Genomic DNA, 20,165 nt, shown 5'->3' with positions numbered 1-20,165 from the left:
GAAAGTAGTGTGGTCATTTCAGTTGTGACAAGTGTTTGGACAGGTACATACCAAATGAGACATTATACTCAATGACTGGCCTAAGTGCCAAGTGTAGTGAAATGAATGCATCCCCAGATCTGGATGCAATACATTTAGATAGAGGCTGTGCAAAAAAAAAAGGACTTGCTTACAACATGGACAGTTCATAGTACACATATGTTCCCAGATCCTTAACTATGGGATCAGTTTCTAGTGGTGTCTTGTCAATGTGATAGCTGCATGGGGAGTCATGCCTAATGATACAGTTGCACACTTCTTTGCATTTTATTTTACTCCATAATTTTGAGACAGGTCCTCTTGGAGTATATTGGTGTCCTCTGGGTAGTTCATGATAGCACCAAGTTAGCAGTCATCTGCAAACTTGGCCAGTTAAAAACTCTTAACATTACCTTTGACCTTCTGAGAAGTAAATGCCAAAGAGGAATGGCCTGAGGACTGAACCCTAGGGTACACCCTTAGAGGCAGGTCTTTTGGAGGAGTTATAGCTGCCTAGCCTAACTTCCTGGTTCATTACTTGTTATGCTATGTGACATTCATACCTAATAAAGTTTGTAATTTCTTATCAAATTCTAATTGATTATGCATTTTGTGTTGATTGTTCCATCATATGAATACTGAAAACATAACTAAGTATACACTAAAAGGTAACAAATGGCTCCATTTCTGAAGTGCTGCAGAGAGCTGGCTGTGATATCCTCATGGCTTCATAAAACAGTACCAATTCAGCCTGTTCCAGCAACATGAAGTAAACCTCTAATGATCTTGTTTCATTAATATGCTTATTTATTTATTTTTTATTCCCAACAGGACTGCAATGATCAGCTAGTGTCACTCTCAAAAAGGGAAATAAGAGTGACTGACTAGAGGGGCTCTTTAGTAGAATGCCACCTTCCTGCCATCCACTGCATATGAGTGATAACAGGATGACTTAATATCAGCATAATATAAGACCCTTATTATAGTGTGTTATGAGACAGTAATGCTGACTATAATTATTGTAATGAAACATTAATTAGTGCTGTTGTGAGCCTAACCTAAAATGACTTTTACAATGACACAAAGACAACAAAGTTGAATTTATATATTAGGTTAAATTTCAGTTAGTTTACAATGTTACTGATGGATCTGCTTGTTTTTCGTTCAAGTATAACCAAGGCATAATTGGAACTTCCCTGGAATCTGGTTACACCATGCACACATTCACAGTTAAGGCAGCTGTATATATTGAGGAGCATTTCTCACATCAGATTTTAATCCTACAATACTGCCATAACCTTTGTTTCACACTCTTCCTTCTTGCATCCATAATTCCTTTATTCTTTCTACATGCTAATCTCATGCATGAATGGCTGATGGATTTATCTACCATTCCTTATTCAACCACCTCTGCATGCAAGATCTAGATAGAGATTATATACCAGAAGGGGGTGAAACTAAGTCCCATTATACTAGCAGTGATACAGTCAGGAAACAGCCCCTTACCATATATAATTCCCTGAAGGAATGACACTGTTAATCTCAGATGAAGTTTATTAAAGGATTACAATTATTTGCACTGTTCAGTTGTAGTTTTAAGGTCTTACAGTTACATTTTATTACGTTAACAGATATTACATTACTACTGAAACAGTTGATCGTTTTTGCTACATATGTTACATTACAAAATGTGTACTCTGTACTCACTGGTAATTACCCTTGCATCACTTTATCTTCACATAAGAATGGGGAATTCTTTTGAGCAAAAGACACAATAAATAATATTGTATTTAGTTGGAATGAGGATTTTTGGAGTGGGGTGGGTTGGCTTTATTAGGACTAGGCCCTGTTTTACAAGACATTAGGGACATGGGACTGTTTAGGACTAGGCCCTGTTTTACAAGACATTAGGGACATGGGACTGTTTAGGACCAGGCCCTGTTTTACAAGACATTAGGGTCATGGGACTGTTTAGGACCAGGCCCTGTTTTACAAGACATTAGGGACATGGGACTGTTTAGGACCAGGCCCTGTTTTACAAGACATTAGGGACATGGGACTGTTTAGGACTAGGTCCTGTTTTACAAGACATTAGGGACATGGGACTGTGGTTTTACTCTTTATTTATTTAACTAACAATTTGGTAACTGAGTAGGTGAGCTTATTTAGTGACGCTTTTCTTGTCACGACTCAAGCACATTTATAGTTTTCAGATCAGATTAAAGAACAATTAGGTATTCAAATAATCAGTTTACATAAATAGTGAGCAAATATAATATAATATAATATAATATAATATAATATAATGAGCTTATAAACATAGGGATTGTTTCAAGATCTAGGGATATCAGTGTCCCCATTTACTCAGCCCTCATTAGGCCAGTCATTGAATATAATGCCCTCTTTGGCATATATCTGTCCAGACACATGTAACAACTGGAACATCCACAGAGATACCTACTAAAAGGATATAATGCCTAAATAACATGTCTTAAATGGGCAGACTCAGAGCCTGTTGCTCTACCCAGTATCCTACAGACTGCTAGGAACTGACCTGTAGCTGGCAAACAAGGCATCCCCTGACCCATTACTGAGGGATTTACTGCACATCAGCAAGTCAAATGGCATCAGAAATACTCAGTGCAGATATATAAACCTCTTCTGCAACATCTTAAAAATGGTTTGGAGGGGCAGGTATATTTCACAGAGGATACAGCTGCTGTGAAATAGACTCCCAATCCACATAAGACAAAGTTCACTTCTGTCCATATTCAAGCACAGCTTAGATCTACGGATGGGAAACAAAAAATTTACCTCAGGACTGCCCCCTATACTTCCAGTGGACACAGGCAGCTCCTAAATGCTTTATCCTATGCATGGATCCCTTCAAATTATCTGTGATATGATTCCAGTTATTCTCATTAGGGGTAAATATATAATTATTGACCATGGAATGGGTAATGCCCATTGATAACCAAATAGGATAGGTTATTTTGAGCACATGTTGGAGGTGTGACGGGAAGGAAACAGGTATTTGGGAACATGTTTTCTGGGCGTGCAGTGGGTCGGTGGACTTTAAGGATTCCCTGTGGGATGTACTGTCAGAGTTACTGGATGGGCGGATTGGTGTGACGAGGGAGATGATTTTTCTGAGCTATGATACAGAATTGAAATTGCCTAGACATGGTAAGGCCTTGATGTGTCTAATTATGGTAGCTGCCAAAAAAGCAATTACTAGAAAATGGAAATCAAAATCTAAACCAACTAAATTAGAAGTAGTGAATATATTAGCAGAGAGAAAGCAACTAGAACTGACATCTTTTAAAGAAGGTTGGAGCAAACTAGATAGGAAAAAATGGGAATTGTGTGAACAATACATATGAGGTTTAAAAGAAGGTAGGACTTAAATGAGCTATGTAATGCTTGACTGAAAATTATTGGGTGGATTATAAGTGATGCATAATGTTTGCAACTGGGAGAGTGTCAGTTTGGTTTGTGATTTAAAATGCTTTCAACTAGGATTGTGTTGGTGTGGCTTGTTTTCATTTATATAAATGTATGATTGTCATAAGTGATGGTTTAATAAAGATGTTTCTTGTTTAAAAAAGGGCAGGATTTGAATAATTTATGTAATGTTGCTTAAGTTATGTGATATATAGCAATATATGTGAAGTATAATGTTTATTAATATCAATGTGTTAATACAGTTTGATTACTTCTGTATAACTGTAACACTGCCTATGTCACTAGTGATAATTCAATAAAGGTGTGTTTAAAAAAAAGGCTAAAATTGTCAAGGTTTAAAATGGCCTGCAAGGGCAGCTAGCCTAATACTTAACTAAGACCCTATAAATAGTTATATTCATAAAGCAAGTTTAAACAGATACAATAAATACTATGCAAATCATAATGAAGATAAGGTGCAATATGACTAATGTGCTGATAAGTAGACAGAATTATCCAGTGTCATGAAAGCAGCTGAACTTTGATTCATTTTACAAGTAAAGTCTAAGGTCTTTTAAGAATGTATAAATTGTTTCATAGTTTTTTTTCTGTTGATCCAGCTAGACTAATTCATGAAAGGACTTTTGTCTCTAATTGCCAGTCTGAAGTTGGGTCTGACCAGAGTTATTGTGCTTTTGTGGCTCCTAAGGGAGTATCCTTGATCTCCAATTTTAGTAGTCTTTTAAGGGGAGACCAACAGACTTGCTTAAGGATTTTATATATTAGTGTATGCATTAGATAAGTGACTCTGAAGGATTGGTAGCCAGTTAGCCTTTTCTTATAAAATCCAGTGATGGCTGTTTCTTGTGAGCAAGAAGGCTAAAACTTAGTATTCTGTTCCTGCTATTAGGTTCATAGGTGTTTACTAGGCTAATGACCACAAGGGCCTTTTTTTTCCTACCCATGCATCCCAAATGTCTGACAAGTTCTGATACCCTTGATAAGTGTAAGCAGGGGTTTGGGCGATGAAACATTTAAATAGGGGTTTGGAAGATGAACTATTTTCAGGTTGCCTGTGTCCATTACAGATATAGGAGCCAAAACAAGGATGAATTTCCTGTTCCCCATTCAATTGTCCAAGTTGCACCTGAATTGGGTTAGGTAGGAATTCTGCTTCACATGGATATGCCTGTTCCATAGACGGGGTAGTCACTGGGATGCATACCTGTCTCTCCAGCAGGTCTTATTTATATCACAGGCAAGGTTTAAATCTTTAGAATTGGTAATTCTGGTACTGTTTGTTTTGTGTTTATGCAGCAGGTCCATCAGAGTGGGGTTTGACAATGCCCTGTATGCCAGGCATAGATATCCCCTTAACAGCCTGTAGCAGACAGAATACAGGGATAGGGCATTGAAACGGTCTGCATAGGACATTTTACTTACACCATTCATTTAGTGAGGAACCTCTGTGGACATTCCAATTGTTAGATATGCCTGGTTAGGTACATACCAAAGTGGGGCATTGTACTCAATGATAGGTCAGATGAATGCCAAATACAGTAGAACAATGACTTCCTTGCACTTAGATGTCATACCTTTGTTTATAAGTTGTGCAACACAGAGTGATTTCCTCACTACTGTAGGCACGTGATGGTCAAAGGCTAGATTACTATCTATGGGTGTCCCTAAGTCCCTGACTACTGGGTCAGGTCTAAGGGGTGTGTTGTCAATACGACAGTTACCAGGGGAGGATGACTTCCCAAAGGATACTATTATGCATTTCTTGGCATTTAGTTTTAGTCCATGGCTCTGACACCAGTTGTTTATCTGTGTCAGCCCCTCCTGGAGAATATTTGTGTCAATGTGGGATTCACTGACAGCTCCTAATTTGCAATCATCTGCATATTTAGTCAGCTGGAGACCACTGACATTAGCCTTGACTTCAGAGAAGTAAATGCCAAAAAGGAGCAGTCCAAGCACTGATCCCTGCAGGACTCCACTTGTGACTGGCCACTTTGTAGAGGTGGACCCCCCATTCTAACTTCCTGGGTTCTGTCTGTGAGCCAGTTGGTTATCCACTGGGTGACATATGAGTTTGTTCTCAACCTCTTGAGTTTGCCAACAATGCCAGAGTGGGGTATTGTGTCAAATGCCTTGGCCAGGTCAAGGTAGGTAATGTGAACCATTTTCCCTAGTTTGTAGTATTTGTGTTTTTACTGAGTTATATCTTTGCAGGTCATACATCATAAAATGTTTTTCATTTTAGGGTTACCTTTGGTTTACCCTCTACTGGTGACACATACGTCATTTGACTTGTTTAACTCCTGGTCCCAAAACTCTTTATACCCCTGCTAATCCTAAGAGTAACATACCAGTCTTCTAGCATTAGATACTCTTTCCTTCATACATTAACTTAACAACACTCAGTTACTATCCAGCTTGGGTAACAGTAGAAAAAGTTAACACTGATCCATAATAATTTTTAAAAAGCATTATATGTTAATGCGTGCATTATGTCAACATACCTCTTTATGCTCCAGAAGAGATAATCTAAGTGACTTCAAATTTATATCATGGAATGTTAAGTATGTAAATACAGCAATAAAAGCCAATGCCATACTTCTCCTACAGGAACCCAAGCACAGGCACAGAAACAGAACAGCAAATGCATTATCTTTGAATAGAAGACCAGCCATTATTATAACCACTACCTATGCTGGTCAGTTGTTTACAATAAATTAAACCAACTGTGGATGATGGATAGTCACCTCAGTTTCAACATAAATGGGCTATTAACACTTGTCAATTTTTACAGACTGAATGAAGATGATGCCATGCCTCTAGCACACTTCAGTAATGCAATTAAGACAGTCCACATGCCCTTCAATCTGCTTATTATTGGTGGTAACTTTAATATAAGCACAAGTCAGACAAAATATCATTTGGGGGAAACTGACTACGCAATATCTCAAAAGAACTAACATGAGTCATACATAGGTGATAAATCAACAAGCAAAGGAAATTAGTATTGTTGGGATTTAATTCATCCTCAGGTCTTGGTGAGTACCTTTATGAGGTAGACCCTGTTTTTCACAAAATCTCACCAAGAAAACACTGATATATAGACTGTATTTTATATAGCATATATTATGGTCAGAAGTAGGTTAAAAAGTAAAAAAGACAGCTGGGTGCATTAATCCCAGATTAAAGTAGTACCCAATCCTAGTAGGTGCACTGGTGCCAAGACTGGAAAAAATGATAGTGTGGAATCCCCAAGACACAAACATTCCAACAATGGAGCTAGGCCAGAACCAGGGGTAGGATGGTCCCCCTGTTGTAGAAGGAAGTAGTAGTCCACAGAAATCACAAAACTTGATGGCCAAACAAGAGCCATAAATATGACAGAGTGGACTATTGAGTATAAGAAAGAAATTATGTATTGTTACTATTATTCAAGAAGCCTAGAATTTCCAAGAGTAAGAGAAATTGCAGAAAAGAAAAATACTTGCACAAAAGAAACTGTCAGACGTTTCAAATAAAAATCTTTGTTCATTAATACAACAGATTTATGAAAAACATTATACAGACCAAGAAACCTTTGGACATTTGGAAAAAGAAGAGACTAAAGAACTGCAAAAATATAAAGAACAAAGTCTAGAGATTTTTGAAAGGTATAAAACATGTGGACATGGGAAAGAAAGAGAGATCTGATATGGTGCAATATTTATGCAAAGAAGAAAGCCAAATTAATCAATACAAAAAAAAACAGCCCCAAAGATATTCCAAGAGAAATACAGACAAAGCCATCCAGATATGAAAAATTTCACGATACAAAAAATAAGTTCACAAAGAGGGAATGTAGAACAGAAGATTAGTACAGTAGAAGTTAAAAAATAGAAGTTGAAGTTATGGAATACCTGTGAAGTGAAGTTAGATCACAGCATGATGAAACAACAAGTCCCCCAAGTAAGGAGAAACAGGAGGAGCAGGAGATGCCTGAAGAAGAAATATGGATATGGGAAAGAAAAAGACATTTAATATGGTGCAATGTTAATGCAAAGGCGAAAGCAAAACTAATCAATATAAAAATAGCAGCACCAAAGATATTTGAAGAGAAATACAGGCAAAGGCATCCAGATATAGAAAAATTTACAATACAAAAATAAGAAAACAGAAAAACCATAAGGCTTTCTTCACATATGTCCAGAATCTCAAGAGAAGCACCCAGATCTGCTCAGAACTGGTGGTCAAGGACACCACATACACAAACCCTGTAGATATAGCCAACCTGCTGGCAGACAGGTTCAGTGAAAACTTCACTCCTCTGTCCCCCCATCAGTAAAACAGGACATCCCCTGTACCTGCCCCCCCTCCCCTTATCTCTAGAAAGCAAGCAGGGGCAGCTCGTGCTATAGGACTACAGGACTGCAGCCCCCCAGCAGTGGAAAGACAAAAAACAAAATAAAAAAAAAAAAATCACGAGGAAAAAAAAAAGGAACAAAAATAAATATTTCACGAGTCCCAGAACTCTGAACATGCATGATTGCACTGATTGGGAACTCCAGGCTGCTTTGTCAGCAGTCCGAATAGGAGGAAAGGACATCTCTGCCCTGCAACCCAGAAGTCTATGCGGTGATGACCGCACAGAATAGAAGACGTCTGGACTGCAATGTCCACAGGCTGGAGCCTACTCTCACAGGGAAACCTTCTCCAGGAAGATGTTTAGCTGCGTGGGACTGTTACAGGAACATTTAGCTTCTTCTGCATATGGACTCTCATTTCAGGATGTCATTTAGCTGCAAATGGCCTCATTTCTGGTAGGGAAATGAAATGAACGAAAGTGTGTGTGTGTGTGTGTGTGTGTGTGTGTGTGTGTGTGTGTGTGTGTGTGTGTGTGTGTGTGTGTGTGTGTGTGTGTGTGTGTGTGTGTGTGCATTTCAAGTATTTTTATCTATAGAAATCTATATGGCGCTCATCTGCTGTGCTGAGGTGTTAATAAATTCGGTTGGTTATTTGTGGCAATCACGGAAAACTTAACTTTTTACTGAATATTTTAATTATTGTTATTGTTTGCGAGTGGGTTGTTGTGAGAAATATGCAAATGTTACCTTCTTGACATTGGTATACTAGTGATAGTGATAGTCCCACTTGATTATGAATATAAATCATGTTGGGCTGCATTAGTTAGCAAAAGAGTGGTGGTCCACATATATATATTTTTATCAGATCTCAGCGGGTCAAAAAGTACCATTAACGTGTTGCATGGTTCTCATAATTCTTTTTTAAGAGGTGTCCTTTTTTTAAGTTAACAGCACCAGTATAAGATCGGAAAAAAATGGGTGTGCTGGACAGCTGCAAGGAGGTGCAGGATAGCCTGGAGAAAAACAATACTTCTCTGTAGCTTTCAGCATGGGCACTTTCTCTAATTTTGGCTATCAAGGAAGAGTACACCTTAAATTCTAGGAATTCTACAGTTCACGTTATATGAAACAAGGATGTTTAGCGCCAGTTGTCAACATATTCATTTATTTTGCTTCTGTTTAGAAAGAAATATTTTCCATGCTGGTGAGAGAACTTGCTACACCTTAACAAGTAGAAACAGCAGTGCCAACAATTCCTTAAATAATAAATCGCTCGAGTGTGGGCCGGGAAAGGTGCAGAATCAGATGCATGTTACCCAATGAATGCATTTTCTCTGCTCTTGATCTCTCACGCCAATTATTGTCTATTTTATTTTACTGTCCTTATTTGACATATCTAAAGTTCCATGTATGCTTTCAGCATCATGATATCTTGTCTTCTGTAAGAGGTTTTCTGCTTGCTTCATTGTGTCAAACCTCCAAGGTATGTTCTGTGGTAGCCAAGCCCCTCTGATGAGTTTTTAGTGACACATTATTTGTTAGTTATTTATCTTGCTTAGGATTATTAGTGTAGTGTAGTGAGCAGGCTATCCTGTCAGTGTGGAAGGTGTTTTCAGAAAACCTGTCTTTCTTTCCCACACCCATCTTTCCCTTAACTATTAAACCCAAATCATCCATTGTCTCATTAATTTTACCATTTTCAGGAAAGGCTAAATCTGAGGACACCAGATGTGGGAGGCAAGTGCCACTACAATGATTGCAGCTATGTCTAATGCATCTGGTAGTGATTAGCAGATTGTATTTATGTATGTATTTTTTTTTGTATCCAAAGAATACTTCCCCTTGCTGGCTATTGGGCAAGGTGTCAATTCACATTTTCACACACCTGTAAAGCTGAACTTTGACAGCAGTGCACACTTAGGAGGATATGTTAAGCCCTGGGTTCCTTGTGCAGACATCATATTTCTTGGACTCTACCCTCATAACACCCTTGCAGCAGGATTACATCAAAGGGGTGTGTGTGTGTGTGTGTGTGTGTGTGTGTGTGTGTGTGTGTGTGTGTGTGTGTGTGTGTGTGTGTGTGTGTGTGTGTGTGTGTGTGTGTGTGTGTGTGTGTGTGCGTGCGTGCGTGCGTGTGTGTGTGTGTGTGTGTAATTCCCCAGTTGCTATACTGGTGGCTAAGGATACATGTTGGTGGGTAGTCAGGCTTGAACCCTGTACCTTGGGTGCAGGTAACAACAGCCTGTCATCCCTGTGTTTGTGTAGGTTTCCTCTAGGTGCTCTAGTGTCCTCCCATCTTACAAAGACATGTATCCGGACTGTTTCTCCTTGGGCCTCTGCTCAAAATTGGCTTTTGTTGCAAGTCAGACTTTCCTGGTTAACAAATGTTAAATAAATAAAAATGGCAGGCATTTGAATTTCAGACTTCATGTTCTTCAGAGAGTACGTGTAAAACAAAACCTTTTATTCTAGCAATTTTCTAAGATGGATATTTGAAATTTGTCCCTATTTGTGGGACTGTATTCCCACATTATTGGCTCCATCCAGGATTTTTGTGCTAAGGCTCAGAGCTATGGTGAGAATTGAATTCAATGAATATGCTTGGGGGCTGTATTCCCCCATTACTGGCATTGCCCAGGTGATTTTTGCTAAGAGGTTGACAGCTATGGTGAGAACTGAATTCACTAAATATGTTTGGTGGCTGCATTCCTCCATTATTGGCTTTATTCAAGTGTTTTGTGCTAAGACATTGACAGTTACGGTGATAACTAAATTCACTAAATGGTAGCCATTTACATTTCAGTCTTCCTCTCTTTCGCAAAACAGCTGATTTGGCATGCATGGTGATATCACAGCATTTTATTCTAGCAACTTTCCAACATTATCCAAGCAATGTTTAAAATGTGTCCCTGGTTTTTGGGCTTTTGTTATCCCCCCAATAAATTTTGGCTTTTTCCAGATTTCTTGTGCTTCAAATTTCAGAGATACAGCTGAGTGTCATGTAGATTTTACAAGGAGCTGAGAGCTGCCGGGGAATAGAAGTTTAGTGCTGCTTATGCTGAGACTGCTTGCATTGTTAATAGCACAACCAGTAGTGTACTTGCTTTTGATGCAGAGGGATGTAGGGCCTACTCCCACAGTATGGAGATGCATTGCTAATATTGTACTGTATTGTAAAGGGGTGGATGCTGCAGTCCTTTTTGACGAAGATACATAGTAACTATGAACCTATCAGTTTGCCATCCATTCCCTATTGCAGTATTACTAGATTATCATTTTTTAATGTAATAGAAGCCGTGGTGGTACAGCGGTGGCATTGTTGCCTCACAGCAAGAGGTTCTCCTGTTCAATTCACGGCTGGAGTGCCTTCTGTGTGGAGTCTGCATGTCCTCCCCGCGGTCGAGTGGCCTGCAAAAGACATACGTGAATGGGCATGCCTTAGCTGAAGGTTGGGCATCAGGCTGGCAACTTGGCACCAGAAAAAAAAATCTACTGCCAATCATTAGCGGACTGGAGTTCTGCTGTGGCGACCCCTAACCGAGAAAAGCCGAAAAGACAAATAACAACATAGGCAATTTATTCCTCAAAGGCAGCAGGCAATTTATTTGTAGATGAAACAATGAAATATAAAGTTGTTTGCTAGCAGCAACCTCTTCATTAGTTACAGATCACTTTAATGTGGAATTATTTAGATGACTTTTACTTCTTCATAGATTGCGCATATTTACTGATACTGGTGGACCATAGAATTTTGAGTAGGTTTTTATGATGGAAATGTTCTGAACTGGGCAGTTTTGTCATTATTGGTGCATGCATTTTTGTTTCATTGTTTACTGGAAAAATGTTCAAAACAATAAATTTAAAATACCTTCTAACAACTGCACTGTATTGTACAAGGAATATAATTTAATACAATTAGGAAGTTGTGTCAAAGAGCACATATATGTTTCGTGTGCAAGGGGCCTATGATTTGAAAACAGCCCAAAGTTAATCTTTATCTGTCACTGGCAAAATGTATTTTCTTTGAATGTGGGTTTCAATACTGTTTCAATGAATGTGAGTTTCAAGGTTAGAGAAGTTTTAATGCTAAGTCTATTTTCACTGTGAGACTGCATTGCTTTGTTTACCAGATGTCTATTAGGGTTTGTGCTGTAAAATAAAAAATAAAACTTTCAAATGAACTCCAAATCATCGCAGAAGTAAAGCAGTATGCACATTGCAGTGTTTAAGGTAAATGAGGCGAAATAACCAAGGGGTGGGACATTCGAATGGCTGCAGGAGGGAGGCTCCATTCAACCATGATTTTGTGAGGAGAGAAGGGCAGCAAACTCAAAGACAGCCTTGGCTGAACTATACCTCTTAACTGTCCAGATTTTTGCAGAATTAATAGATTTTTACTTCGTATTTTTTGTTTGTTCCTCATAAAATTTGTGGTTTTCTGACAAATCATTTAGGAATGAAGTCACTAAATAATGACAGACATTGAGTTTCAGACTTCATAACCTACAGAAAAATACATGCTAAAGCAAAACCTGTTATTCTATCAACTAAGTTTATACAAGAGCAATTTTTAGACTGTTTGTATGTCCCCCCAATATATTTGGCCTTGTCCCGATTTCCTGCATTAAGAGGTTGAGAGGTACGTGAAAATACATTGTGTTATAGAATTAGGAATATCCAAACCTCTCAACTGTCCCCAATTGTGGTTCAAAATGTTGCTCTCCCCCTAATACTCCCTCCACAAAATGGCAATTTTGAAAGAAAACGTGGAGGTTTACAATTATAAATAACTGTAATGATCAGAGTTATAGATTACTTTTATTTCAAAAATGCATGTAGATTCTCTTACTTTGTCAGCTGCCCAAGTTAACAGTACAAATATTAATAAAGTGTCCCTTCTTTGACAGGTTCCCAGCTGTATTATGTGTCAATTTTATATTTTCCCATCACGTTTTTGGTCCGTTTTTCATAAAATTGTGGTTTTCTGGCAAATTAGTGGCAAATCATTAGAGATTGACATTAGAAAATAATGACAGACATTTGAGTTTCAGATTTCATACCCTTCACAGCATTCATACTAATGCAATACCTACCACTATTCTATTATCTTTCTATGTTTATAAGCGCAATATTTAAAAATTGTCCTTATTTTTGTCCTTTGTCCCACTTCTGTGTATGGCTTTGTCCAGATTTTTTGCTCTGAGGTTGAGAGGTATGAGTGTCAGAGCCATCACCATCAGCCAAAGACATTTCAAATTGTGACATACTTGTTGCACCCCACTCTCCCATGTAGTGACTCTGAATGTGTCCAAACAAGGCAAGGAGCAGTTATGCAGTGTAAGTGTGCAGTGTATTCCCCCATCCAAGGTAAACACAAGTACAACAGTAGCTTTTCATCTGTCCTTGATTTTGCAGAATGTTCTGGTTTTCTGTCATATTTTTATACTGTTGATTTATGCTTCTTATTATTCAGAAAATGCATGCTGTCGCAACCTGTTGCTCTGTGTTTAAGTAGCAATGCTTCAATGACCATCAGGTAAGCTTGTCTGAGATTGTAAGATGCAAGTAACCTTTAATAAGCATACTGTTAAATAATTACCAACACTGAAAATCTTTTTGTTGTTGCCATGCAGAGAATATTTACATAACTAGATAATGTACAAGCCTTAGGTATTGAAATGCATATGACAGTATTTGTAACAAAGGACAGGATTACAGTATTTTCAGAAGCTCATTACATTTGTTGGAGATTTGCAGTCATCTTTGCAGGCTTTACCCATAAACAAAACAGAATGCCAATCTATCATGTGTGGTCCATAACCTGTGCAATAATCCTTTAAGCAATCTATCTTGAGCTTGTTTCTTGTTTGCGGTTCATTTCTTACTTTGATCATGTTTTCCCCATGAAACAAGTAGATAGTTGTCAGGCAGCAGGTCTTTTTTGGATAAGAAACATTTTTACAAGTGGGGGCATCACAGAGATTGCTACTTTCAGCATGTTACTTGGTACTTTTATAAAGCTGAATATAAATTATAATTAGAACTGCAGTGCAAGGAGAAGCTTGTTTTTTATACTTGATTTTGACTGGTATTCCAGTAATGTATTCAAAAAGTAATTTATTTGTTCATGCCTCATAGCCTTTTTGTTTCCATCTAGATATTAAGTAAGCTGTCATGTAGCAAATGCATTGAAATATTTTTTCTTCTACACTTCATTTTGTTTTGATTGGACTCTCATAATGACGGTTTGGCACCCAGGGCAGCATATATAATTAAAATTCCAGTTGGTGTGGTTTTTCCAACAAATCTCTTTTCACCTGCATACTGCAGGATGTGGGTGTAGATTATGTTAGATGTTTTTTGAGTAAATACACTGATTTAAGTAACAACAATATTACAACCTATATGTGTTTATTGGAAATTCTATTAGAAAATGCATTTTTCATGTTCAATGGAAATTTTTAAAAACAGTTATAGGGAGTATCAATGGGCGCTACTGTAGGGCCCACGTATGCTAACCTTGTTTTGGGGGGTGGCTGGGATTTGGAAATCCTACCCAATATTTTGTGTTTTGGTAATATACATTTTTATACAAGGTTCGCAGATGATTTGTTTTTCATTGCTAGGGCTGATGATTTTCATGTGCAGGAATTTGTAGATGCTTTAAGTCAGAGTACTTCCTTTTTAAAGTTTGTTGTAGGTGATGTAGGTCCAAAGATGTCTTTTTTAGACATCACCGTTATGTGGAACACTGTTAGTAAAAGGTTTTTTAGTACTATCCATAGGAAGAGTACATTTTGTAACAGCTATGTACATTTTAAAAGTGGACATCTGAATTTTATTAAGAGGAACGTCCCTAGAAGACAGTTTATCAGAGCATCCCGCATGACCGTGTATGATTCTGTTTTTTTGTCAGAATTGCAGTTCATCAAGGGTCTTTTTTCTGATAGGGGGTATCCTGAAGAGTTACTTTGTAAGGTGGCTGATGAATTCATCAATAGAAGGTATGTGGATTTTCCCCCTATTTTAACGCATGGGTTTCACAAAAAAAGAGGCAACATCGGGACATTTAGCTAACATCAATAATAAGGTTTCTGATGATCCTAGATATGGTTTAGAAATGAGTGTAGATAGTCAAGCCATACATAGGATCCTTTGTGACAATTGGAAGGTTATTGCAGGCAACCATGATGTTGCCAAAGTATTGGGAGATAGCCCATCTTTCTTTTATAAAAAGAACTTCAGTATAAAACAACTTTTGGAGTCCAACAGAAGCTATTCTGATGTAAGGGGCCCTAGTGGGAGTGGTGGGAGATGTTCAAATGCTCAGGCTGTAGGGCTTGGCGATTTATTTTTGAAGGTTCCTTCATTTCCTTAGGACATATGGATAGGACTCTCACGGTTCCTGGAAGGGTAGAGTGTGGTACTGTAGGCATTGTGTACATTGTTTTATGCTCCACATGTCCTGGTTTTTATGTAGGAATGTCTAGTAGGAGTCTAAGAAAAAGAATTTTGGAGCATGAGTATGCTATTAAAACAAAAAAATTCCAACAATGCTTTGTTCAAACATTCCACTGTTTGTGTCAACTGGAAAAAGTTCACTTTTACTGTGTTGGTGGTAGTCAGGCAGGACATAAGGAGAGGCAATTTTAGAAATTTGGTTACCCAGAGGGAGGCTGAGTGGCAGTTCAGGCTAGCCTCCTATATTCCCCCAGGTCTTAATGATGCTGTGAACATAAAGTGTTTTATAAACAATAGGAAAGTGACTATTAACAAACATTAGTTTTTGTTTTTACAATAACAGTTTATTGTTTTATACATGAAAGGTTTTCTTTTTGCATTTTTAAGGTATATTTGGTTTCACTTCTATCTTATGTGTATTTTTATCAACATTTAAGTATGATGTAATTATTTTTAATTAATGTGTTGTGCTGATTGGTGGGCATTGATTGTTCACACTATTTAAATGGTAACAGACGTTTTTATGTTCTGTTTCTGAAGAAGTCTGTTAGATGAATAACAAATATTAAATTTTGACTACGCTAAAAACTTTGAATTGGAATCCTCCTCGTGCATTTTCTGGTATTTTTTTCTTTCACAGTTGACTACGTACACATTGGATTACAAAGTCCATTGAACATATGGAAGAGACAGGCAAATGTAGGCTTCCTAAAACAGAATTGGAAACAGTCACACATCTTGTTGCTGGTTGTGACATACTAATGGCAGAAGGACTGTATATTGAAAGGCATAATAATGTGGCAAGACTGTTGCACTGGGGATTGTGCAAACATTATAATATTTGAAGTAGCTGAAAAACACTGGAAAGATGAGCCACAAAGCATTATAGAAAATGATGATGTTTATATCACTTGGGATCACCCATTATCAACAGTTCAAAAAATAGATGCGAGAAAACCAGCTATAATAGTCCATGAAAAGACAAAAGTAGCATTGATCACTAAAATTGCTACACACAGTGACTATAGTGTCTTACATTACCAATTTTAATGTTACTTGTAGTACTGCAGTACAGTCAGGTATTTTGAAAACACAAAGGAAGCATCACATAAGGTTACATGTATATAAAAAAGTAACCTGTTACTACTGTTATTTGTGGATATATGTTGACTTGATCAATGAGAGCTGAGTTGGTCCTGTGACACACAGTGCTACCTTTTTTCTAGGTGTTCAGTGGATGCAGATGGATTGAATTTATTGCTCATAAGCAGTTTCTCAATGATGGCCTCCCTGACTTTACTGCCATTATGATATATATTAAATATGTTGCATAATCTATGGAAAAACAATGTCTTCATTCTGGCCAGTAGTCATTGCATTCCTTTTATTACTAGTAATGTAAAACACATCAGTAAACTTGACTTGGCATAACCTTCACCTCAAGAAAGGTGTGCCCTCAGTACTTATTTGGGTAATATATTCTAAAACAATCCTGCCCATTCTTTGTAGGAGTGGTTCCCATTGGTTATTTTCACTGACATACGCCAGTGCTAGAAAGCCCTTAAAAGGAAAGAGAAACAGTGAAGTAAAAGAGATGGTACTGATACACTGGTGCAGTATATTAGGCTAGGTATTCACACTTGCACTTCATTCCTTGCAAAGATATTATATTACAGGTGAATTAGGTTAGAAGGCTGCAGGACATTTCAAGCTGTGTTGTCTGAAACTGATAGGAACTTTTGTATATCCTTACACAGGCATGTGCAAAGCAATACTTCTCAAGGTTAACTGCTAAATTTTAAACATACAAAACAGGGTTGGAGTCTGCCAGGCATGCACCAATATAAGATAATAAAAAAAATGTGTACATGGTCTTTCCGTGCATCAGAAGTGAAACTTCTGTAAGGGAGTGGGAAGGAAAGCAAATGCTATAGTACAGCATAACCTCCTTCTCAATTCCTTACAGAAGTTTCACTTCTAACGTATGTGGCGATCACGCACTTAATTTTTTAAAATTTATTTTTAGGGGATTGAGCGATGCAATAGGCAGATCAGACTCTTTCTGTTACATCATTCATTTATATATATTATGTAACGTGCTTTACAATGAATAATAGGCAGTCTGGATGTGCTAAGGATATTACTTTATATTGTAATAAAACTATATAGTGATGTCCATTCCAAACTGCGCCTGGCCTTTTTGCGGTATCCCTGGAACACACACATAAAAAAAGGGAGGGGGGTGACCCAAAGCACCCTGAGACATTTTGTGACAATAAGCTAACCTGTGACCAGACAGAATATGCACTTCAGCTCAGAAATCATCCCATACTTCATGAAGCCTGCTGAGGACATTAACAGCAACTGCATTTACACTTTCTTAGTAACCTACCTAAATGGAATGTAGTTAAGAACTCTGAAGGTGGCCTTTAGCTGTCAGTTCATTTCAGAATCCAGGGCACCATGTGCAGAAAGGATTCTGGTGCTAAAATGCAATCTCCCATCACCCTAACTTTCTACTGCTCACTGCCCGAGGTGTCCACTGGTGCCTGCCCTCTGATCCTAACCAGCAGTCATCAGCTATGGTATTGCAACATCCCAACTTTTTACTAGCAGCACTCTCCTCTTCCCAGGGTCATGCATGCTGCAGAATTCCAGCAGACAGATACCACCAAGTAACAATAAAACACAAACGAATGCAAAAGACAATACAGCAATACTAGTACAGGTATGTAAAGTAACATACGTAGAAGTACTGCAGTCCTCCAGAATGTTTTAGATATGTACCCACTGTACAATGTTTCAAGTGCAATATACAAGGGATGGAGTTTGCTTTTCATTGCACCTTTGTTAATTTTGTAAATAGTTTCTCTATCGGAATACATTTTTCCGAAGATCACTTACTCCTTCACCCTGCCTTGCAAGCAAGGAAATCAAGCAACTGAGGAGGGAATATGAGCTGTGAATCATGGGCTCGCTCTCAGTGTGTGTGTGTGTGTGTGTGTGTGTGTGTGTGTGTGTGTGTGTGTGTGTGTGTGTGTGTGATCACTTGGTTAATCTCACTCTTCACGCTCAGTGTGTGTGTGTGTGTGTGTGTGTGTGTGTGTGTGTGTGTGTGTGTGTGTGTGTGTGTGTGTGTGTGTGTGATCACTTGGTTAATCTCACTCTTCACTCTCAGTGTGTGTGTGTGTGTGTGTGTGTGTGTGTGTGTGTGTGTGTGTGTGTGTGATCACTTGGTTAATCTCACTCTTCACGCTCAGTGTGTGTGTGTGTGTGTGTGTGTGATCACTTGGTTAATCTCACTCTTCACTCTCAGTGTGCGTGTGTGTGTGTGTGTGTGTGTGTGTGTGTGTGTGTGTGTGTGTGTGTGTGTGTGTGTGTGTGTGTGTGTGTGACCATTCACTCTAATTCTTCACTGTGTTTCTGTGCATTTAAAAAGCTGAAGTAGAAGTACAGAAGTCAAACTCCTCCCTTAAGGGCAGAGCTCTCACAACATCCCATAAGTTTCACTTCAAAACTACAATTCCTGTTGAACAGTACTGATATAGTTTAAAGTAATTATCCTTATGTAGCCCTGATTCTGAAGTGGATGCTGACAAAGTCAAAAATTCAGGTATATCATAAATGTGATCTGCTTTGTATATGACCAACAAGTGACTTCCACTTAGCACTACATTCCTAGAAACCAGAGTGGAGCAAATGATGAAAATAAGCAATTAGTGGCACTTTTTATCCACTAATGAAGCAAAGAGTTCATAATAACAGGCCCTTAGATGTCAGAGTGGCAGACCTGGAAATGGACTCAATCCTACCCTCAGACATATTCATCTTCATGGCATGTACTATACATTGCATGTCTAGATATGTGTGCAATGGTTCTTTTGTCCACTATGACACCATGAGAGATACTCCATTCTTTAGGTGGTAATGCAAACAAGTCGCTCAACATTCTATACTTGGATACCCTGACACTCTGAAGGATGTTTATAGTAAAGTGTGTCTGACGCTAGTGACTGCCAATAAGATGTGATGATAAGTTCTTACACTGTAAAGCAATGACTGCAGTCAGAGTTATAATATGAAATGATGAAATGTATTGATGCAGAGATGTACTGAGTGAATTGGTGTGATTTTTACTTTCAACTAACTCCCTATCCATGCCGCTCAGCTATAAAACTTGTCCATACGTAATCTTTCCCCTCATCTCTCTTGCTAATGACATTTGTAAATATTATATAAAGAACAATGTACAAATACTGTACTACCATAATAGGTGAGACACTCTTACAAACCTTTTGAGACTAGACACCTTCCTGGGTCACTTACTGTACTTTTTATATTTGCAATATTTGTTTGCATAAATGTTTCTGTTCTTCTTCTTGACATCTGTGTAAGAACAGATTGTTATTTCCTGCATCTACAAGCTAAGTCTGAAAAGGATCCATGCGGATCAGAGTTCCAGCCTGGTTAATAAATTCACAAACAAATACATACATAAATGATGTGTAAAATGTGATGACTGTGGTATTTACATATATAAATGCAGATTAATACATAATCTATCTCTCTGTATGTGTGCATCTATATACATATATATATATATATATATATATATATATATATATATATATATATGTATATGTATATATATATATATATATATATATATATATATATATATATATATATAAATATGTGTGTGTGTATGTAGTACACACACACACACACACACACATATATACATATATATAAAGCTGTGTGTGTATTTATATATGTATATATATATATATATATATATATATATATATATATATAGTTTCACTTCAGAATCTCGAAATACTGAAACACTGAAGCTCTAATGGCCGAGAGCAGAACGCAGAA

The sequence above is a fragment of the Protopterus annectens genome, chromosome 3.part0 (genome assembly GCF_019279795.1).
Source record: "Protopterus annectens isolate FY-2018-M chromosome 3.part0, PAN1.0, whole genome shotgun sequence".
NCBI lineage: Eukaryota > Metazoa > Chordata > Ceratodontiformes > Protopteridae > Protopterus > Protopterus annectens.
Note: the sequence above shows the minus strand (reverse complement) of the source record.